The sequence below is a fragment of the Lynx rufus genome, unplaced genomic scaffold (genome assembly GCF_022079265.1).
Source record: "Lynx rufus isolate CCGP_SWC_20201006 ecotype Redwood Valley unplaced genomic scaffold, mLynRuf1.p SCAF_5, whole genome shotgun sequence".
Lineage (NCBI taxonomy): Eukaryota > Metazoa > Chordata > Mammalia > Carnivora > Felidae > Lynx > Lynx rufus.
In genome coordinates, this window is record NW_025814867.1 from 45,704,469 (window position 1) to 45,726,351 (window position 21,883).

At 39.7% G+C, this 21,883-nt stretch overlaps 2 protein-coding genes across 4 annotated transcripts in view; one reads left to right on the forward strand and one right to left on the reverse strand.

The window, feature by feature from the left end:
• The window catches only part of MED12L (mediator complex subunit 12L), a 336,181-nt gene that overhangs the window by 134,410 nt on the left and 179,888 nt on the right, over positions 1-21,883 (forward strand). The window lies entirely within an intron of this gene.
• The window catches only part of P2RY14 (purinergic receptor P2Y14), a 56,844-nt gene that overhangs the window by 6,757 nt on the left and 28,204 nt on the right, over positions 1-21,883 (reverse strand). Inside the window, exon 1 of one of the 3 annotated variants that reach the window (XM_047100066.1) lies at positions 20,229-20,893. The exons of the other annotated variants lie outside the window; for them this stretch is intronic. The gene's annotated coding sequence lies outside the window, so the exon portion shown is untranslated. Of the gene's footprint in view, positions 1-20,228; positions 20,894-21,883 lie in introns of those variants that run through there. 3 annotated transcript variants of the gene reach the window in all.

Genomic DNA, 21,883 nt, shown 5'->3' on the forward strand with positions numbered 1-21,883 from the left:
CCGATTCTGTAGGTCTGAGGTTGGGTGTGATGCTGATGCTGCTAGGACAGTGATTACTCTTTGAGGAGCAGACACTTTTGAGAGCCCTGTACGTAGGAGACATTTAGTAAATATTTGGTGAGGAGGGTTAAAAATTTGGTTTTCTTGGCTGTAGTTGGGACTCTAGATAGGAAAAAAGTTGATTTTAGGTAACCCTGAAACCTAAGATCTTCTTCGAGTTTATCTCTTAACAGATTTCATCACAAATAATCTGATCCTATGTAGTCTCCTGGAAATTTAAATAGCTATTTTATAGAAATCTATTTGAGAACAATGATAAAGAGCACCTTATATTTATCTCGAATGTCCCTAAAAGGTCATGAAGCTTCCTTTAGAAGCAAAACAGAGATTAAGCTCTGTGGAGTCATATTGTATGTGATCCATGGCCTGGTTGGGAATGATACATTCTTTTTTTGTTTGTTTTTTTTGAACATTTATTTTATTTTATTTTTTTTTAAATTTTTTTTTTTCAACGTTTATTTATTTTTGGGACAGAGAGAGACAGAGCATGAACGGGGGAGGGGCAGAGAGAGAGGGAGACACAGAATCGGAAACAGGCTCCAGGCTCCGAGCCATCAGCCCAGAGCCCGACGCGGGGCTCGAACTCACGGACCGTGAGATCGTGACCTGGCTGAAGTCGGACGCCTAACCGACTGCGCCACCCAGGCGCCCCATGTTTTTTTTGAACATTTAAAAAAATGTTTGCTTATTTAGTTTGTGAGAGGCAGAGAGAATCCCATGCAGGCTCTGTGTGGTGAGCTTAGAGCCCCGGGAATGATATATTCGCACGTGAGGACAAGGCTTACTCCTGAGGAGGGTTGGAGGAGCAAGGGAGGGCTCAGGGTAGCTGGGGTTTAGCTGTGTTCATGGTATTTCATCTCTTAAACTTGGAAACAACATATATACATATTACTATCCATTAACACTGGCAGCTGGGCGCATTGGTGTCACCAACATTGGTTTGCGTATTTTTATTTTTGTATATTTAAAATATCTTATTGTTAGAAAATGTATATGGAGAATGGATTGCTTTCAAATTACTGTTTTATCAGCACGCGCTTACCTATGAGGCACATCATCCTTGTCTTATTTGTTCGATTCTTACCAAGTAACAATCTGATTATTTCCTTCCCCCTCCTTCCTGTCCAACATCAAGAGATTGAAACCCAGAGTGTCCCACATATTTTCCTATGACAAAAATTTTGTTTTCTCAATGATGCCTATGTCAATAGAAATAATATAGATGCGTGTAATCATTGTATACATTTCTAAACTTACTAAAGCCATTTTCTTGGGGCGCCTGGGTGGCGCAGTCGGTTAAGCATCCGACTTCAGCCAGGTCACGATCTCGCGGTCCGTGAGTTTGAGCCCCGCGTCAGGCTCTGGGCTGATGGCTCGGAGCCTGGAGCCTGTTTCCGATTCTTTGTCTCCCTCTCTCTCTGCCCCTCCCCCGTTCATGCTCTGTCTCTCTCTCTGTCCCAAAAATAAATAAAAAAACATTGAAAAAAAAATTAAAAAAAAAAATAAAGCCATTTTCTTATGACTGCAGCTTTTATCTCCTTTGCCATAATGTGTAACTCCTTTTCCCCCCACCTTTTTGGTGCCAGTATGTCGTATCCTAGATGGTTTCCAAAGACGTTAGAGTGGGTTGAATAGAAAGGGGATTTATGAATGTCTGCGTATTCAGTCTTGCAGTCATGTTTTGTAGGTTTTGTGTTATTAAATACTTTGTAAGATATTTTGTATTTAAAAAATATTTTCTATTCAATTGTATTCTGTCATCAGGCTTCTGGCCTTTGTTATTGCATGGTTGGTTGGATATTTTCGAATGTCTTCCACCTTGATTCTGGTCCTGCTTCTCTCTCCAACATTGGATAATTGTTGACTCCTAGGGATGGGTAAACAGTATCCTCTGTTTCTAGGTTTTAGATGTGTTTGGGAGGACATCATTATAAGCATGCCAGTTTATTTCATAGAAGTTACTGTTTTTCCTCTGTAACTGACTGTCCCCCACCTTCTCAGAAACCCATTTATTTCCTTCCTTCCTTCCTTCCTTCCTTCCTTCCTTCCTTCCTCCCTCCCTCCCTCCCTCCCTCCCTCCCTCCCCTCGCCTTCCCGCCTTCCCTCGCTTCCCCTTCCCTCCCCTCCCCTTCTCTTCCCTTCCTTTCTTTCCTTTCTTTTTAATGTTTGTTTATATTTGAGAGGGAGGGAGGGGGAGAGAGAGAGAGAGAGAGAACAAGCAGGGGAGGGGCAGAGAGAGGGGGACAGAGGATCAGAAGTGGGTTCTCGCTGACAGCGGAGAACCTTATGCGGGGCTTGAATTTGCAAACTGAAAGATCATGAGCTGAGCTGAAGTTGGATGCTTAACTGACTGAGCTACCCAGGCAACCCAGAAACCCATTTTCTATTGGGCTCTCTGTCAGACTCTAACAGTAGTTGTCTCACCCTTTTGCTCTCCCCATGCCTCTTTCTGGCCTGTGATCTCTCTAGGCTCAGCCAGTGGGAATCTCACTTTATTCTTCACCCGAAAGTATGAACCTCCCTTGTGTTTTTTTTTTTTTTTATGTCACTAAAGATTTAATGTTCGACACTTACCAACCTTCTCATAGGCTGCCAGAGATCTCATCTCTAAGTTTATTGTTCTTTTGTCAATTGTCTTATATCCTGACCTCTCTGCAGTAGTTAATGGTATTGATTTTCTCCTTGTTGAAATCTTTTCTTATGGTACATTGTAGCCTTGGGCTCCTGTGTATTCCCAGTGGTCCTTCCTTTGCAATAGTTCTTCCTTTGCCAAGACCTTTTATTTATGTGCTCACTAAATCCATCAGACCGTATTTGCCAGGCACTGTGGAAATATATCAGCCACAGGGAACTCTCAGGAATGTCCCAGCCTAGGGTGTGGGGGCCTGAGCAGAGTGGTGCTTCAGGATACAACAAGGGGTTATTCCTGAAGGAGGAGGCACAAGAACAGAGTGAGCAGTGAGCAACTATCACCTTCAGGAATGGTGGTATCAAGGCAACCTTCTTGGATCAAGTGATAATGAAGGTTGATAAATCTCTTGACTTTAGCCAGACACAGAAGGAGAGGGGGAGAGTTTTAGGCAGAGAGAGCTACTAGATATATGCACCAAGGTACATGAGACAACAGCATAGTTGGGGGAGGGGGTGGCTAGGAGATATGGCTTGCCCAAATCGGTTAACGTAATAGAGCCTTGTCAGTGAGTTACTATTATTGCCATTTTGCAAATGAGGAAAATGATGCTTAAAATGGTTCATTAATTCATCAAAGGTGATTTGAGTAGCTAACATGGGTCCAGACAGTATTCTAACGTGTGTCTGTTCTCCGCTATACTTGAGTGAATGTGGGGGCTCCATGTTTAGTGGTATTTGAGCATGAGCATGTGTACAGCCCTTCAGCATTTCTCTGAAGTCTTGTCTTCTTTTTCTTAATTGAAGTATAGTTGATACACAATGTTGCATTAGTTTCAGGTATACAACATGATGATTCAGCATCTATGTTATGCTGTGCTGGCTCAAAGTGTAGCTACCATCTGTCACCATAGAATACTATTACAATATTATTAACTATATTCCCTATGCTGTACCTTTCCTCCTCATGAATTCTGCATTCCGTACCTGGAATTCGGTACCTCCCACTCCCCTTCACCTATTTTGCTCATCCCCTCATGGTCCTCTCCTTTGGTAGCCATACCTCTTTGTATTTATGGATCTATCTCCTTTTTTGGTATCTTTTTATTATTAATACTTTTACCAGTCCACGTACAAGTGAAATGCTATGGTATTTATTTTTCTCTAACTTACTTCGCTTAGCATAGTAGCCACTAGGTTCATACGTGTTGTCACAAATGGCAAGATCTCATTTTTTTTTTTTTATGGCTGAGTACACACAAACGCCACATCTTTACCCATTCATTGTTCAGTAGACACTTGTGTTGCTTCCATATCTTGGCTATTGTAATAATGCTGCAGTAAACATGGGGGGGGGCATGTATCTTTTTAGATAAGTGTTTTCATTTTCTTTGGTTAAATACCCAGTAGTGGAATTACTGGATCATACGGTATTTCTATTTTTAAATTTTGAGCAGCCTCCAAAAAATTTTCCCCAGTGGCAGCTTACATTCCACAGTACAAATTCACATTCCTACCTGTAGTACACAAGGGTTTCTTTTTTCCCACGTCCTCTCTAACACTTGTTATTTCTTTTCGACACTACCCATTCTGACAGGTGTAAGGTGATAACTCATTGTGCTTTTGATTTGCATTTCCCTGATGATGAGTGATGTTGAGCATTTTTTCATGTATCTGTTGGCCATCTGTATGTTGTCTTTGGAAAAATCCTCTGCCCATTTTTTAATTAAATTATTTTGTTTTGGTTTTGAATTGTATACATCTTCTATCATACTGGATATTAACCCCTTTTGGATATATCATTTGCAAATATCTCCTCCTGTTCAGTAGGTTGCCTTTTCATTTTTCTGATGGTTTCATTTCCTGTGTGAAAGCTTTTTGTTTCGGTGTAGTCCTGGTAATTGACTGTTGCTTTTGCTTCCCTTGACTGAGGAGACGTATCTAGAAACATTTTGCTAAGGCTGATATCCAAGAGATTATTGCCTATGTTTTCTTTTAGGACTTTAATGGTTTCAGGTTTCATGTTTAGGTGTCATTTTGACTTTAATTTTATGTGTGGTATAAGAAAGTGGTCCAGTTTCATTTTTCTGCAAGTAGCTGTCCAGTGTTCCCAGCACCATTTATTGATGAGACCTCCCCGCCCCCCCCCATATATTCTTGCCTCCTTTGTCATACATAGATTAATTGACCACAAAAGTGTGGGTTTATTTCTGGGCTCTCTATTCTGTTCCATTGATCTATAATGTCTCTTTTGTGTGTGTGTGTGTGTGTCAGGACCATAATGTTTTGATTATTATAGCTTTGTAGCCTATCTTGAAATTTGGGATTGTGTTACCTCCAACTATGTTTTTCTTTCTCAAGATTGCTTTGGCTATTCAGGATCTTTTGAGATTCCATACAAATTTCAGCATTATTCTACTTTTGTGAAAATGCTATTTGCATTTTGATAGGGATTATATTGAATGTGTAGTTTGCTTTGTGTAATGTGGACATTTAACAATATCGTCCCATTCCTTGAGCATGGTATACCTTTCCATTTGTGTTATCTTTGATTTATTCCATCAGTGTTTTACAGTTTTCAGTGTACAAGTCTCTCACTTCCTTGGTGGAATTTATTCCTGGGTATTCTTTTTGGTGCAATTGTAAATAGAACTGTTTTCTTAATTTCTCCTTCTTCTACTTCATTATTCGTGTATAGGAAAACAATAGATATCTGCATATTAGTTTTTTACTTTGCAACTTTACCAAATTCATTTATTCTCATATATATTTGTGTGTGTGTGTGTGTGTGTGTGTGTGTATTTTGGTGGAATCTTTAGGGTTTTCTATGTATAGCATCATGTCATCTGCCAATATATTTGTGTGTGTGTGTGTGTGTGTGTGTGTGTGTGTGTGTGTGTGTGTGTATTTTGGTGGAATCTTTAGGGTTTTCTATGTATAGCATCATGTCATCTGCCAATAGTGACAGTTTTGCTACTTCTTTACCAAATTGAATGTCTTTTAATTCTTTTTCTTGTCCAGTTGCTCTGGCTAACACGTCCAGTACTATATTGAATAAAAGTGGTGAGAGAGACATCCTTGTCTTGTTCCTGACCTTAGGGGAAGAACTTTAATTTTTTTCTCATTGATTATGATGTTAGTTGTGGGTTTCTGGAGTCTTGTCTTTTTTTTTTTTTTTTAAGTTTATTTATTTATTGAGATAGAGAGAATGAGAGGGGAGAGGGACAGAGAGAGACAGAGACAGAATCTGAAGCAGGCTCCAGGCTCTGAGCTGTCAGCACAGAGCCTGATGTGGAGTTTGAACTCACAAACCGTGAGATCATGACTTGAGCTGAAGTGAGATTCTCAACTGACTGAGCCACTCAGACACCCCAGGAGTCTTGTCTTTAGGAATCACTCAGCCAGCACTTTTTTGAGGGCCGGTTCTCTTGTGTGTGAGTCTGCAAGTATGCATGTCCTGTGTTTTATCTAGATTTTGAAGGTCTGCAAGGTGTGCATATCTTCAGTTTTTCCAATTAGACTCCAGGTACCACAGCATGGATAAACCTCCATTTTCTTGGCCAGTTTTTGAAAGTGTTGACAAATGAATGGGTTGGTGACTTCTGACTAAGTTTTCTATCTTCTGCATTGATGTGCCAGGGGAGGTATAGAATTGGAGCATTCATTACAGTGATTAAAACAAGGACACTAACCAGTAAGTGCTAAGGACTGTGCTGCTGGGGGAGACCCAGGGCTGCTGTGTATGGTTTGGATGCCACAAAAGGACTCCCTGGGGTCTCTGGCTTTGCTTGTTCCTGTTTGTCCCCTTTAGCTAGTTTTCTCTTGTAGTAGATATGAGGTCTTGATTAGATCTGACTTGATCCTCCTAACTCCTGACACTATGGCCCATTGACTTCACCTTCAGTTAGAGTCTTGGTGAATGAGAAACATGCTTTAGTTTAACTTCTAATTGGGTGAATGCTGAGGTTACATACCTCCAATGAGGAACAGTGCTAATTAGTTTTCACATTAGAAGTGGCTGTCTGCGTTTCTTGGGCTGAATTGCAGACACCTGAGAACTTCCAGTACTTGAGCTCAGTTTTATCTTAACTGCTAGGCTTTCTTCCTGGGCCTCCCTATTCACAGACTCACACTCATGAGAATCAAAGATCTGTGTTTCTGCTGCAAAGAGACCCAGTCTTCAATTATGTATGATAATTTGACAGTGGGTTAGTATGGACAGTAAACTGATAATGTTCAAACCTAGTTTTTACTGTTAATTCTAACCACTTCTCTTAAAATACTTTTAGCAGAGCTAGTAGCAAAGTGTATGCCTGGCACACCTAAGAGCTCAGAGGTGTGTCTGCATATCTTATCTGATTACAGGAGGTGGTGGACAGTGAGGTGTAGCACAGGTGCCAAAGGTCTGGGGCCATGAAAATGGCCAACTGTCACTAGCCTCTGGATTGTCAGGATGGATTAGTGAGGAGTTTTCACCTACACTTTTTGGCATAGCCTAAGGATTTTCAACCTTGGCACTATTGACTTTTTTTTCTTTTCTTTTTTTTTCTTTTCTTTTTTTTTTTTTTTGAATTCCAGCCCTTTGTAGGTAGGCTGTCTTTTGCATTACTGGGTTTTTAGCTGCATCTCTGGCCTCTATCCACTAGGTGCCAGTAGCACCCCATGATTTATGACAACAACAACAAAAAGTGTGCAGACATTTCTAAATGTTCCTAAGTTGAAAATCACTGGAATAGCCTCTAAGTGGTAGGTATATTTGATATCATTTTGATATACAGAGAGAATTTAGTCACTCTCTTTGGTGCTGTCTTAACACTTACAGTCTTAACTCTATGTTGAGTAGCTCATCAACGGTAGGTAATTCAAATCCTTAGGTCTCAGAATGTGAAGTGGACTGTCTTGTCTGCACTGGTGGGGCAACAGGCAGACAGTGCAGTGCAGTATAATGATTAAAAGCATGCCTGTTGGACGTAGTGGACCTTGGTTAGAAATGCGGCTTGATTATTTAATAGCCGTGGGTTACTAAGTACCTCCGTGTTTCTGTCTTTACTTCTCTTAAAATGGGGGGGTAGTGGTTGCTGCCTCATAGGGTTCCTGTTCCTCTAAGAATCAAATAACCTGGTGCTTGGTAGTGTGTGACTCAGAGGGAACAGTGGGGGTTCAGGGAGTGACTCAGCTGACAATGGAATAATCCCATGTCCCTGGGACTTTCAGTCTGCCCAGGACTTCCCCTGGGTGACGCATCTACACGGTTCCCCCTGCTTTCTCATGTTCACTTTCAGCTGATGCTCTGCACCTGAATGAGAGCTATAGGAGGCACTGTAGATTGTTTGCTAAGTGCTCTGAACCTCCTTGGGTATCTGGCTCAAAAGTGCTTGTGTTGGGGAGGATGGGGGGAAGGCTGTGCTTCCAATGGTCCCCCTATTGTCCTCACAGGAAGTGGCATTTGGCAATAGGGAATGAGGGAAGCCCAAATATTTCACAGTCTTACTCAGCAATCAATCCCCAGAAGCCTGAATCTTTGATGAAAGTGGCATAAAGCTATGAAATTTTGGTCTTGCTAATTTTGGGAAATGATTCCTTTCTAGGTCTGGAATTAGGTTGAGCTACTTGGATTCCTGACTTTTTTCCAGCCTGTTCTGCCGCATTGTTTTTTGTTTTTTTTTTTAAACTATGAGGCTCTATTCCCCAGGGCCAGGCAAGGAAATGAATCTTTGACCTCCTTTTGCCTCGCTGAGATGATGTTTGCATTTCTCAGTTAGGCATGCAGTACTCAGATGTTCAGATCTTGGGGCTCAGGGCATTAATGCGTATCCCTTTGCTATGGGAATGGGGAACAGGTTTTCATTTCTGGGAAACCCACACTTTTAACTACTTAGTTAAATATCAACCACCTGCAGGTTTGTTCAAGAATCAGCCTCACATAGCCCAAGAAGAAGGATATCCAGGACTTTGGGTGGGAGTGCGAATACTGCAGAAGAGTGATACATGCATTTGAAAACCTAATGTTTGATCTACTTCCTCCGTTTTGGAAGAATCAATGACCTTTGCTTTTAATAAAATGCATCATGACAATTCCTTGAATTAGGCAATTCTGTAAACGAATTCGTATTTTTATAATACAACATATGATAATGAAGTAACTATATTCATCTCAAAATGGGTAGAACTTAAATGTGAAAGATGGAGTTTTATGCAACTTAAAGATGGTGCTTAGAGTACAGGTGAGGTAAAAGACCTTTCCTTTTGTGAAGGTCCATCCTTTTGTGGTCCATAGGTTGGGATCCATTGTTGAATGTGTATTTCGCTTTTAGACCATTACATTTGTGATTATTTCACTTTTCTAATAGGATTCAATGTGAGTCCATCAAGTACATTATAAGAAATTCATGTCATGTCTTGCCATGCTGCATGGGAGCACTTAGATGGCATTTCATTATTTTTTTAGCTGTAACGTCCATATGTGAGAAGTCTAATCATAACCAGCTCACAAGTGTGTTCCATTGCAGTTTTATGTTAATGACTTGCTTGGACCAGGACTGGTTTGGTTTTACTCTATGCTTTTTTTTTTTTTTTTTAAATGCAGCCTACTCTAGACTTCTTTTTAATCTTTATACATTATTGTTTTTCTCTTGTAGTTATTTTGAGAGAAAGTGTGTGTGAGCAGGGGAGTGGCAGAGAGAGAAAGAAAGAATCCCAAGCAGGCTCTGCAGAGGCTCAATCCCATGAACCATGAGATCATGACCTGAGCCAAAATCAGGAATCAGTTGCTCTGCTGACTGAGTCACAGAGGCACATCAAACACGCACACTTTTTTTTTTTTTTTTTTTAAGTAGGCTGCACGCCCAGCACAGAGCCCAACTCAGGGTTTGAACTCACAGCCTGTTAGTATCTCTCTCTGTTTAGTGGTGATTTTCCTGTGAGGTATAAACCTGCGTAAGTCCTTAATAAAACAGACTAAAAATTGGTAGGTCTAGAAGTCATGATAGCCCCATAGCTATAAACTTGCTCAAGCCTTTTCCATCCTTCAATAACAAAGGTAAAAACCCTCTATAGGCAAAGAAATACTGATTCCCAGTATTAGTGAGCTCATCTTGTTCCTAAGTATCACTGCCCACTGAAAGGACCCCGGGCTTCTTGGAGAAATGGTTGACTTTAATAAGGCACAGGGAAAGTACAAGTGAGTTGAGATGAACCAGTTGGGCAAAAAGCAAGGAAGCGCTCAGCCCGATAGGGACATGTCAAAACACGGAAACTGCTATTGGAGATACTTCTAAATTTGACAATTTGGATATCAACAGGAATGACGAGATCAAAATACTTGGAAAAACAAACCAAATTCAGGAGTTGACAGTGATATTAAGAAAAGGAAAGCAAGGGGCGCCTGGTTGGCTCAATAGGTTAAGCATCTGACTCTTGAACTCATGGCTGTGAGTTCAAACCCTGAGTTGGGCTCTGTGCTGGGCGTGCAGCCTACTTAAAAAAAAAAAAAAAAAAAAAGTGTGCGTGTTTGATGTGCCTCTGTGACTCAGTCAGCAGAGCAACTGATTCCTGATTTTGGCTCAGGTCATGATCTCATGGTTCATGGGATTGAGCCTCTGCAGAGCCTGCTTGGGATTCTTTCTTTCTCTCTCTGCCACTCCCCTGCTCACACACACTTTCTCTCAAAATAACTATACTTTTTAAAAAAAAGGAGGGGGGAGTGATATTAAGAATAGGGATGACAAATGGAGGATGAAGACAAGGGGAGGCTCTTCTTTACATAATTTCAGCTAGAAAATGTAGAATGAATGATAGAAAATCACCATTTTCAGCCTCAGTGTAATAACTGATGAGGACACAGTCTTCAGTAGTTACAAAAAGCCAGTCGATAAAAGGCTGTGGGAGAACAGGATGTTCTAGTCTAAAAGTATCACTCTCAGATCATTTAGAATACTAAAGGAAAAAATTGATCCTTTTCAGCAGGGATATCTAGCTGTCACTGAATGATCAGACTTACCCCAAGTGGGATAAGTTGACATTATGATTTATTTAGATGTATACAACGTGCCCTGTCAAAAAGCTGATCATGGATGAACAATCAGAATGTGGATCATTCTGTAAAACAACTTGCCTAGATTCTAAAAAAATGAATGTCATGAAAAGTGAACAAACATGATTGGATGGGAGGGAGCAGTTCTAGATCAAAGGAGGCCAAAGAGAAATAATGTGTAATGTGTAATGTGTGGTTGTGATTGGCGATTGAGGGAGTAGAGGATAGAGCTATAGTAATTGTTTTGGGACAGTTGTGTAAATCTGAATATAGGCCCTGTGTTAGTATTTTTGAGTTAATCTTTCTAGGTGTGATGATGGTATGGTTAAGCAGGAGAATATTCTTACTCTTCTGAGTTGCATATCGAAGTATTTAGGATGGGAGGGTCATAATGCCTGCAGCACATTTTGGAAGAGGTTCAGTAGAAGGAAAAGAAAGTATATGTGTGCGTATATATATGCTTGTGTATTATACTTTTAGGATGATATATATTATAGTATATGTGCATACACACGTGTATGCATATGCACATGTGCATGTGATATATGTGTGTGTATTAGTTTTGAGGGAAGAATCCTGAGCTCAGTGCCTGACACACAGCAGGTACTCAACAGTCTCTTAGACACATCTGTTACCCTGCTGCCTGTTTTCCTCTGTTAACCTTTGGAAGCTTTTCTACCTGTCCTTAAATTGGGTTTTCTTATTCTATTCTTTGCCATCTTCTTTCCTCTTTCTACCTAGTTTTCTAAGCCAAAATAATCTTCGTTTAGAACACTGTTGAAAACCAACATCAGTAAAGCGAACTGCCTATAAAATATTCCTTGGGCGCTTATTATCATTGTATTGTGGGTGCATCCTGCCCCCCTTGGAGCTCAGTGTCTGCTCCTCGACCCCGAGCAGCCTCATCTACTTCCCCTCTGCACAGTGGACCCCCACTTTCTGCACTTCTGGCTCACTCACGGTCCTGGGTGTTGAGGAGGCAGATTGATTCACCTCCATCGGGAAGAGCTTTTCCCTCAACCGAGTCCATCGTGCCTTGCGTTAGCTGCCACTGTGCCTCGTCATCCCTTTCCCTCTCCTCGCGTCTTATAGCGACAACTGCCATTCATTGGGAACTTTACCTTGTACTGGACACAGGCGATGCTAATTGCTTTTTGAAGTATTTTCTCTTTTTCAGGGACTGTTTCCTACTTTGAGAAGAATTTATGTAACCTAAGGTAAAGCACAGTAAAAAGAACACAGTGCTGACTGGACAGCCAGAGCCACCTGTGTCTACCTTTGTGCTCCTCCCTGGCTGTCTGCCTCCCTCTGCCCAGAGGGAACCCTGTCTTGAGTTCTGTGTTTTTCATTTCTGCCCTTTAAACAGATGACTGTAATCCATACAAGCATATATATTGCATTCTAAAATTGTTCGTGCTATATACTGTCTTCCAGGACTTTTTAAAAATCCCCAGCTCAGCATTATGTGTCTCAAGTTTATCACTTTAGAAAAAGAATTGGAAGTACTTGAAAAGATGAGCATTTACTTACCCTCTAGCCAAGCATCTTAATTCCTAGGTATATGCCCTAAAAACCTTTTATAGAAGCATATTGAGAAACATGTACAAGTGTTTCTTGAAACATAGAAAGTGATAGAGCAAAAATGTGGGCATTGGCTCAAATGATTATTGGTAGGAGAATGTGTAAAAGAAAAACATAGTGTAATTTTATGCAACACTGAATGAACGAACTACAGCTATGTACTTTTGAATAAATCCTCATGTTGTTCTGATAAAAGTAATCCCACTTTATAGTTGAAGAAACGGATGTCTAGAGAGCCTGAATAAATTGTCCAGGATGTTACAACTAGCATGTTGTAGAACTGAGATTTGAATCCAGGTCAGTGTCATTCCAAGGCCTTACCTGCTAGGGTTGTATTGTTTCCTGTTGAAAAGACTTGTTTTTGTTGGTTTGTCTGTTCTGCATGGAGAGAGAGCTTTGTATTTTGACCTGACTTGGAAAATGTTTCATAGTGTGAATTGTATAAATTTCTGATGAATGACCTGAAACATTCTTACATTGCACAGGAAAAAAGCAGGTGAAGGGAGCTTAGTGGCTTGAGCAAATTCCTGAGGTAGAAACCAGAGCACTCACACGGGCAGCTCAGCTCCTCTGAGCCCTCACTGCCTGCAGCATTTAACCTTCTGGTCTTACCTTGGTTTCAGGCCTCCCTTCTAGGACGTGGCTGGGAGAGGCCTGGCAGATAGATACTACCTCAGCATAACTAATACAGCTGATCCTGCTCCCACTTTTCTCAGCCAGGTTCCACTGTTGCTCTCCTGGTGGAGAGCAGAGGCCTCTCCTCAGCTGTGTGACTCTTACCTAGAACACAAGTGTGTCCGGCCTACAGTAGCAAAAGTGCCAGCAAGCTTTCTTCTGGTTTTTGGATGTCACTGACATGAGTAGCTTGTGGAAAAAGTGCAAGTGTATTTGTGTGTATGGGGCGGGGGACGTGGGGAAGGTAAAACAGTAGATATTTGGTGCCTTAGGCAAATCAATGTTTATTATAAACGTAGATTATTGTGCTACTTAGATATTTTGGCCCAGTCGAACAAAAAAGATAAAAGTGGAAGCTTTACTACTTAGCTATCCCCTTGAGCTTTTCCTTGCCCGTGCCTTTCCTTTTCAGTGCCAGAAAAAGCTCTGAGCTAGGTACATACGTGTTTTCTCTCTGTCCCAGTAAATCCCAAATGGCTTCTGGTCCTTTTAAACTGGTAGGGGCTACTGGCAAGGGTCTGCAAACATCACTGACTGAGTTTTGTCAAGCACTACGTAGGACCAGCAGGAATACCAGGGTGAATTTGCTTTCCTGCTGTCCCCACAGTGGTGTTGTAGCCCAGTTTTGTAAAGATACAAAACTCACTGAGGCAGAAGTACTTATAGCCCTGTCTGTGGCTGTCCTTCTCTAGCATCTTAGTGTGGCTGCCCCCTGTTGGTCCGCGTTAAAACATCACCTTCTAGGGGGGCCCTTCTCTGTTCATGACATCTGACACAGCCAAGCTCCTACCTAGCACCTGCACCTAGCACCACCATGTTTTATTTTCTTCATACGTGTCTTTATTATGTAAAATAATATCTGGAGCTCCTGGGTGGCTCAGTCGGTTGAGCATCTGACTTCAGCTCAGGTTATGGTCTCACGGTTCATGAGTTCAAGCCCTGCGTCGGGGTCTGTGCTGACAGCTCAGGGCCTGGAACCTGCTTCGGATTCTGTGTCTCCTCCTCTCTCTGCTCCTCCCCTGCTCACACTGTCTCTCTCTCTCTCAAAAATAAAGATTAAAAAAATAAATAAATAATATTTAATTTTCAACTTACTGTCTCCATCACCCCCTTAAAGGTAACCTTCATGAGAACAGGACTTAATTTTCTTATTCACTGCTAAATTAGTTATTTACCTGGCAGACAGTAAAAGTTCAATAGATACTTAGTGAATTTACGAATTTTGGTTAAATTGAGTTGATTTACTTAACTGTCAAATTATGAATCTGTTTAGAACCTCTAGAGTTTTAAAGTTTCTATCTGCAAGAGGTTAAAATGTACAGATAGCTTTTTAAATCTTTGGGGAATAAAATCGGATCTACATAATCTTTAATTTATGAAATATTCTTATGCAAAGTTGATGCAAGTTTGACTTGATAAATTTTAATTTTGTTACTTTTAATCATATTAATAATTTTCCTTAAACTCCATAAGTGAAACAAAAGGCGAGAGGGTAAAAAGCTATGTGTACCTCAAGGCTCTGTCCTCTTTCCCATATGCCACCTCTGGCCATTATGTACCCTGAATCCTATTTTCGTCATTCTCCTGCTTTCTTGTTTTATAGTGTTCTGCAATGTCTGTGTTCCTAAAAGTAAGTGTGAATCTGTGGTATGTATGTGTATGAAATTGTGATTTTGTTTTTTTTAAAAGCCTTATATTATCTTTTAGCGATTTAACCTTATCTTATCACATATCATCCATGGTATTGAGTATTGCTGTAAATTATTTGTCTTGGTGACTGTGACTAATTTCCTGTGTTTAGGATGTTTCTAGGCTTTTGCTCTTGTAAACTTGGCTGAGACGTATATCCATAGTTTATCTTGACGAACATAGGAAAGATTTTCTTGTAGGTATAAATCTAGAAGTGAAATTGCAAATTCATGTGGTATAGGAATGTCAAAATAATGGAAACAGTGCCAACTATGGTCCAAAGTGGTTGCACCAGTTTATACCCCTATTAAGAATGTGTAATGATCCTGTCGATACATATCCTCTTCAACATTTCATATTCTCAGATTTTTAAAGTTTTGTTTATGATGTGATACTATATTGTAGCCTTGATTTGCATTTCCATGATAACTGATGATATGGGCATCTCTTCATATAATGATTATTTCCATGAAATGTCTAGTCATTATCTTCTCATTTTTATGTTGGGTTGTTTATGCTATTATTGATTTGTAGAAATTCTTCAAATAGTGTTGATAATCTGCTTTGTTAGGTGTATATATGGTGAAATACATTTCCTAGATTATAACTTGTCTTTTCACTTTGAAGGTGTATTTTGATAAACAAAAGTTACAGATTTTTTTTTTTTTTTTTTAAATTTTTTTTTTCAACGTTTATTTTATTTTTGGGACAGAGAGAGACAGAGCATGAACGGGGGAGGGGCAGAGAGAGAGGGAGACACAGAATCGGAAACAGGCTCCAGGCTCTGAGCCATCAGCCCAGAGCCCGACGCGGGGCTCGAACTCACGGACCACGAGATCGTGACCTGGCTGAAGTCGGACGCCTAACCGACTGCGCCACCCAGGCGCCCCCAAAAGTTACAGATTTTAATATAGTCAAATTATTTTTGTTTTGAGTTAGTGTTTTTAGTATCCAAAGAAAATTTTTCTATCTCAAAGTCTAAAATAATAGTTCTCACAATATGGTCTGTTAGACCGTGGGGTTCCTTGACACCCTTTCACGGGGGCCATGAAGTCAACCCATCTTGAAAAGAATACTAACATGTTACTTGCCTTTTTTACTCATTGTGCTGACATTTGTATGAATGGTGCAAAAGCCAGGGTATATAAAATACTTGAGCACCAATCAGGGCCATGCACATATCTGTTCAGTAGTCACTGCATACCTTACTGCTATGAATTCTTAGTAACCAGGAGAAGAAAAGGCCAAGTGCACTTTACAGTGTTGAAGGAATATATATTGTTAATTTGGTTATATCTTACCCTTTAAATATGTGTCTTTAAAACATTGTACATGACAGAATAGGAATTGTTCATGAAGCTTCAGCCTTATTTGGTGGTTGTCTAGAGGAACAACACTTGAGTGATTAAGCCATGTGAGCCATGAACTGAATTAGATGCTTTTTGCTGGAACACCATTTTTTACTTGAAAGAATGACACACAGACTATAGTAATTCAGACTGACTTGGGTATTTGGCGACATTTTCTCAAAAATGGATGAGCTGAACCTTCATCAATGGAAGAAAATAGCACTGCCCAGTACTTAGAGATCAGTGTCAATATTAAGACCATTTTTTTGATTTTTATATAATAAAGAGTATACATCTGAATTGACAGTACATCTCCAATGACTTGATTACGTGATGTTATAAAATCTAGCACAGGTCAAAGATTCATTTAAAGACTAAGAGGGGTGCGTGGGTGGCTCAGTCAGTTGAGACTTAGACTCACATGATCTCCCAGTTCGTGAGTTCGAGCCCCACGTTGGGCTCTGTGCTGACAGCTCAGAGCCTGGAGCCTGCTTCGGATTCTGTGTCTCCCTCTCTCTCTCTGCCCCTCCCCCGCTTACACTCTGTCTTTCTCTATAATAAATAAAGATAAAAAGAAATTCAAAGACTAAGTTAGACTAAAGGATTTTAATGCAAAAAGAATATTCATTGATAAGGATTTAGGTTCTACATTGCAGACAACCTTTAAGAAACAACCACTTTTTGAGATTTGTTGTGGTACCAAAGAAAAAAAATCCAGAAGGCTATTAAAATACTTCTTTCTTTTCCTATTACATATCTGTGTGAGATGAGATTTTCTTTAATATACTTTAATTAAAACTACATTTTGAAACTGATCGAATGAAGCAGTGGATATGAGAATCTGTCCTAGTTCATATATTAAAGAGGCAAGCAAAAAGGTAGAATAATACCACCTTTCCAATTAAAGCTTTTTTAAATAAATTATTGTTTTATAAAAAATGTGTTATTCCTGTTAACAGTTGACACCTTTTAAAATGAACTACAAATATAAATTCAACAATTTTAATATCTATTATAGTAAATATGGTTAGCTAGAACTTATACAGATGGAAGCTCTTTGGGCTTCTGAATATTGTAAAGAGGATCTTGAGACCAGAAGTTGAGAATTCCTGGCTAAGATATATTTTACTGTATTTTTTAATAAGAATTTTTGGGGGTTAGTTTGCTTATTTGATGTTAGGCCTTAATTTATCATGTACTGGATGGTCTGTAAATACCAAAAAAAAAAAAAAAAGGATACCACACTTTTATAAAGATAATTAAATTTTAAAAATAGGTAAAACTTCACAGTCTATCATTGTAACTCCTACAGATTGAATATCTTTAATTTTACTTTTTTTCTTGAGTTTTTGATAAGGTTGTCTATTTATTTGGTTATTCATGCATCCATGAAGTATGTGAATTAATCAAATAATAACCTTCATGTCGTTTTCTCACCTCTGTCTGTCTAGGACTACCACTGTGTGGCTCAGGGCTCTGAGTCCCTTGATCTCCAGGTCTCTAGCTATCAGGCCCACAGGTCTGGCCGGGAAGGACAGGTTTGCTTGTTCAGTGGACATACGTTAATAGATACTTGCTACTTGTGTGTTGGTACATTACCCGGTTTTCTGTTGAAGTGATAGGAGGTGAATTGGGAGAAGTATTCATGTTCCCTTATTTGCGATTTCTTATTTGGCCCTGTGAGTATCAGATACTAACTGAAGAAATTTCCTGTGAGGTTTTATTTAATCTTTCCAGTACTATCTCTAACATAATAGGTTATTAGCAAGGATGGGGGAGAGATTTTTTTTTTTTTTTTTGAAATAGCTGCTCTGTGCCAGATATGAACGTGTCTCAATTACTGTCTTAGCAGCTCTGTGGGGCGATAGCTTTATTGTCATGTTATATTGGTTATGGAACAGAGGAGGGTCATAGAGGCAAAAGAGCTGACAAGCAGGCGTAGCTCAAGGTCACGGTAGATTCAAATTCAGCTGGCCTGCTGCATTCAGAGGCCCTGCTTTTTCTACCATATAAGATTGCCTCTATAAAAATCTGAGTCCCCATAATATTGACTATATTTTATGCAGTGTGATTGTTGCCACTGTTGTGTAAACAGCTAGTAAAGAGGCTCAGCAGTCCTGTGCTCTTTCACATCTCCAACTTATGTTTATGTATAAATTATAATTTTTATTGGGCACATTCATCTTGTTAGATCAGAGGTAAGATTTGAAGCCTGATGGCCTTTTCCTTTAAGACCCATCGTAGGCCTTCATTAGCTGTGTTGTGTTGTTTGAGTCGATGAACCTCCCTGGACCCTAGCTTCTTAACTGAACAGAGCCAGCAATTTAAGGTATTTCCCAGTGTAATTTGGCTGCTGGAGACATCCAGTGTTTAATTTCATCCAGTCTTGATAATATCTATGCAAAGCTTTAAAAGCAGAGGGCTGTATCTATGGGGGTTCATTGGAATTGTTATTTACAAGTCTTGGATTTCACTGTCATATAAAAGTTATGTAAAATACCATTAAAGGTTTTTTTGCATCACCCTTGACTTCTGGGACTGCCTTTTGAGACTATGTCTCTCTTCCTTTTTTTATTAGATTGAGTCATATAAAATTGTTAATAATTGGCTTTTTTTTTTTTTGCCTACAAAAATGGAAGTTTCATATGGTTAGTGTAATACATTTAATAGGTATTAGTAAGATTGCATATGAATGGCTAACAAAAAAAAAATCTATGTAATTTATAGGGTATATGGCCAAATGTAAGTAAGTCTAGATCTTGGTTATGTTTTTTAAAACCAACTTTTACTCTGGATTTTCTTTCTCAGATGATCTTGATTACACGTGGTAATCCCTAACAGTAGTGAACTGTTTTGTGTTGAAGCACCAAAGGTGAAGAAATGTTTTCCCCTATAATGGGTGGGGCTGATGTGGAAAGCTGTCTAGAACAGAAAGAGAACTACAGATATAGAGAGATTCCGCCCTCCCCCCCCCCCCCCCATGGATGCTATCTTTAAGAGGGAAAACTGGCAAGAAAGTTGGTAGGTGTAAAAATGAATTAGAAGACTTAAGAGGTTGCGTTTTATTCATTTAGAGAGTCATTTATTAAGAAGAGTTATTATTATAGCTTTTTAAAATCACTAAATTTTGTGACTTTTAAAATATTTTTGATGGCAGGTAGGGAGATACTTGTGGTTTGTAAATTATCCTATCACTGTCTTCTTTCAGTTACAGTATGCTTAGAATTTCTCCAATAAATGGAGCTCTTATAAAGCTTTTTTGGCTGGGAAGTATAAGGAGTGGGTTCTCAGCATAAGTTTTAACTTATTCTAAGCATTAGTTTTAAAATTATCTGTCAGTCTACATTTTATGAAATTTATTACACAGTTTCTAGAAAAAAACAAGCAAAAATAAGCTGCACAAATTACATTCTTTGTCCTTGCCATCCACAACTTAAAACCAAAAAACTTCTGAATACTTGATATTTAAATGTTTGGGAAATCTCAGACGAAACCAGACATTAAGAGTCAATATATGAAAAACAAAACCTTAAATATTAAAAAAAACTAAAATAGCAACTATGAGGCTTATTTATTCGTGTGTCTTCCCTGTGAAAATTAGTTGTGAGTCACCATTAAATCTACACGAGCAGCTCAGGTGTTTAGGTTTCAGAGAAGACTTCACATCCTTCCTTGCATGAAGTATTTTACCTTTGGTTTCAGTTTTTGTGAGTTTGTGGCAGTTTGCTCTCTTAAACCAAAGCTGCTTTGCCTTTTTTTTCTCTTCAGCATTTCACTTCTTTATCGGACTCCCTTAGCTTGGAAGATTACATCATAGCCGAGCTATATCCTTGCTCCTTAACATATCCCGAACGGATTTTAACCCACTGTCCACACACACACACACACAAACACTGTCTTATGTTTTACAAGCCATAAGTTTACAAATTAAAAAACAAAACAAAACAGGGATTTCTTAAAGTCTAATGCGTGAGCCCATGGAAGAAAATCCTGCTCCATGCAATTAAAAGGCACATTTACAGGGAAAAGTTAATTGGACTTAGTTTAGTTTTTGAACCTGGAAAAGTCAGATCTCACTGATAAATCTGTCATTTATCGTTTAATCCATGAGAAAAAAACAATTTAGGACATCATGAGCACAAACAGCCATTTCACATTGGAATCACAAATATTCTTTAAATATACTCTGCACTGAATGGACCGTTTTTACTTACCAATTTTTCCAGCCTCCTGTTGTCTCCGTAGGCAAGACTGGATCAACAATGGAGTGTAACATCTGGTGTTGAGGGAAATAGATTTAGCTTTCTGCTTGGGCTGCTCGTGTTGACCAGTGAGGAAATGCTATATTAGCTCTCAGACCAAAACATTTAAAGTACTCGATGAAATGCTGACATCTTGCCAAAGGCCTGAATGTCAAGTACTACAGATGCCCAGTCCTCTTTGGAACCCAGCTCTACTATGTGCTTGTGTAAGTGTAAGCACTTTATGCTTAGGGTTGCAAATTAGCAAGGCGTGGTATGAAACTGGGTACAGAGAGAAAGGGGAGAGCAACAGAGCAAGCGAGAGCTCCAGTCAGCAGGAGGCTAGATCTTTCCCATGCCTAGCTGTGACCTCTTCCTGGGAAGCTGTTGTAAGAATAGCTTCTGTGTTTATTGGGAAGGATTTTCAAATTATACTTCACATGGCTTCAACTAAACTCCATGAAACTTGTTGGAAAATCAAAAAATAGTTGAGAGTAAAATAGACCAGAACACTTGCCACTTTCAGTTAGCAGAGGGGAGAGGGGGAGGGCTTTGCAAGTAGGCAGATCACCTAGGAGTCTTGATCAGCCAAGGCCAAGATAGCTGTCAAGTGAGGAGAGAGATTGAAAGGTGATGCCGTCTCCTTTGGACCTGTGTGATTGACCATTCTACCTGGACCCAGTTCCAGGGGGTCGATTGGCGGGGCCTGGTCTACTCTGTTATCCTCACACATTCCCAACCTTGAATTGAGGCTCTTGTGACTTTAATCTTTCTTTACGTTACCCCTTCCTCTTAAATCTGGTTTCCAAGCACCCTGTTTGACCCCAGTTTCTGGATTCCTTCGTCATTTAACAAATTGTTGCTGGGATTTGTTATTCTTACATAGCACTCTCTATTAATGCAGTCATCTCAGGAGAAAGGGGGCCAGAGTCTCCTCTATTCTATCCACTTTGAACATTTACTCATTTTACCGATTTCTTTCTCTTTTTCTTAGGGCAGCAGGCTCATTATCAATCATGCTTATTTTAATTATCACACAAAAATAAAACAACCTCCCTCAAAGTTCTCTCTGACTTAAGCCCTTTTTTTTTAGGTACTACTGTCTATTAGACAATGAAGCTATAAACCATTAAATTATAGCTTGATCTCATCTGCTCATACCCAATCACCAAAGCCTGATGATTTTCTTAACACCTAAATATTTCTTGTTTATGGTTCCTATTAAGCTTGTATTCCCTACCCCAGTCTACTTACTCCCCAGTGCCTTCCCTCCAGTCACCCATGAGAGGGATCTCTCTAAAATACAAGTATAGCCACGTCCCTTGGCTCCTTGTCACTTACAAGGTAAGTTCATCCTGTTGAATCTGGCAGATGTAGTGCTCTTTGATTGGACATTTTGCATCTTCTTCCACTACTTATCTTGAGCTTTATATTACTGTCTGCTTGTTCCAACTCCCTGCAATACCTATGGTCTTTGTCTTCTTGCTTGGGCTTATGCTTTGCCCTCTCCCTGGAATACCTCTCTTCTCTTTTTTCCTGGGACATCCTAAGTTGAAACCCTGTTTTAAAAATTTCAGCTCGGGGCGCCTGGGTGGCTCAGTCGGTTAAGCGGCCGACTTCGGCTCAGG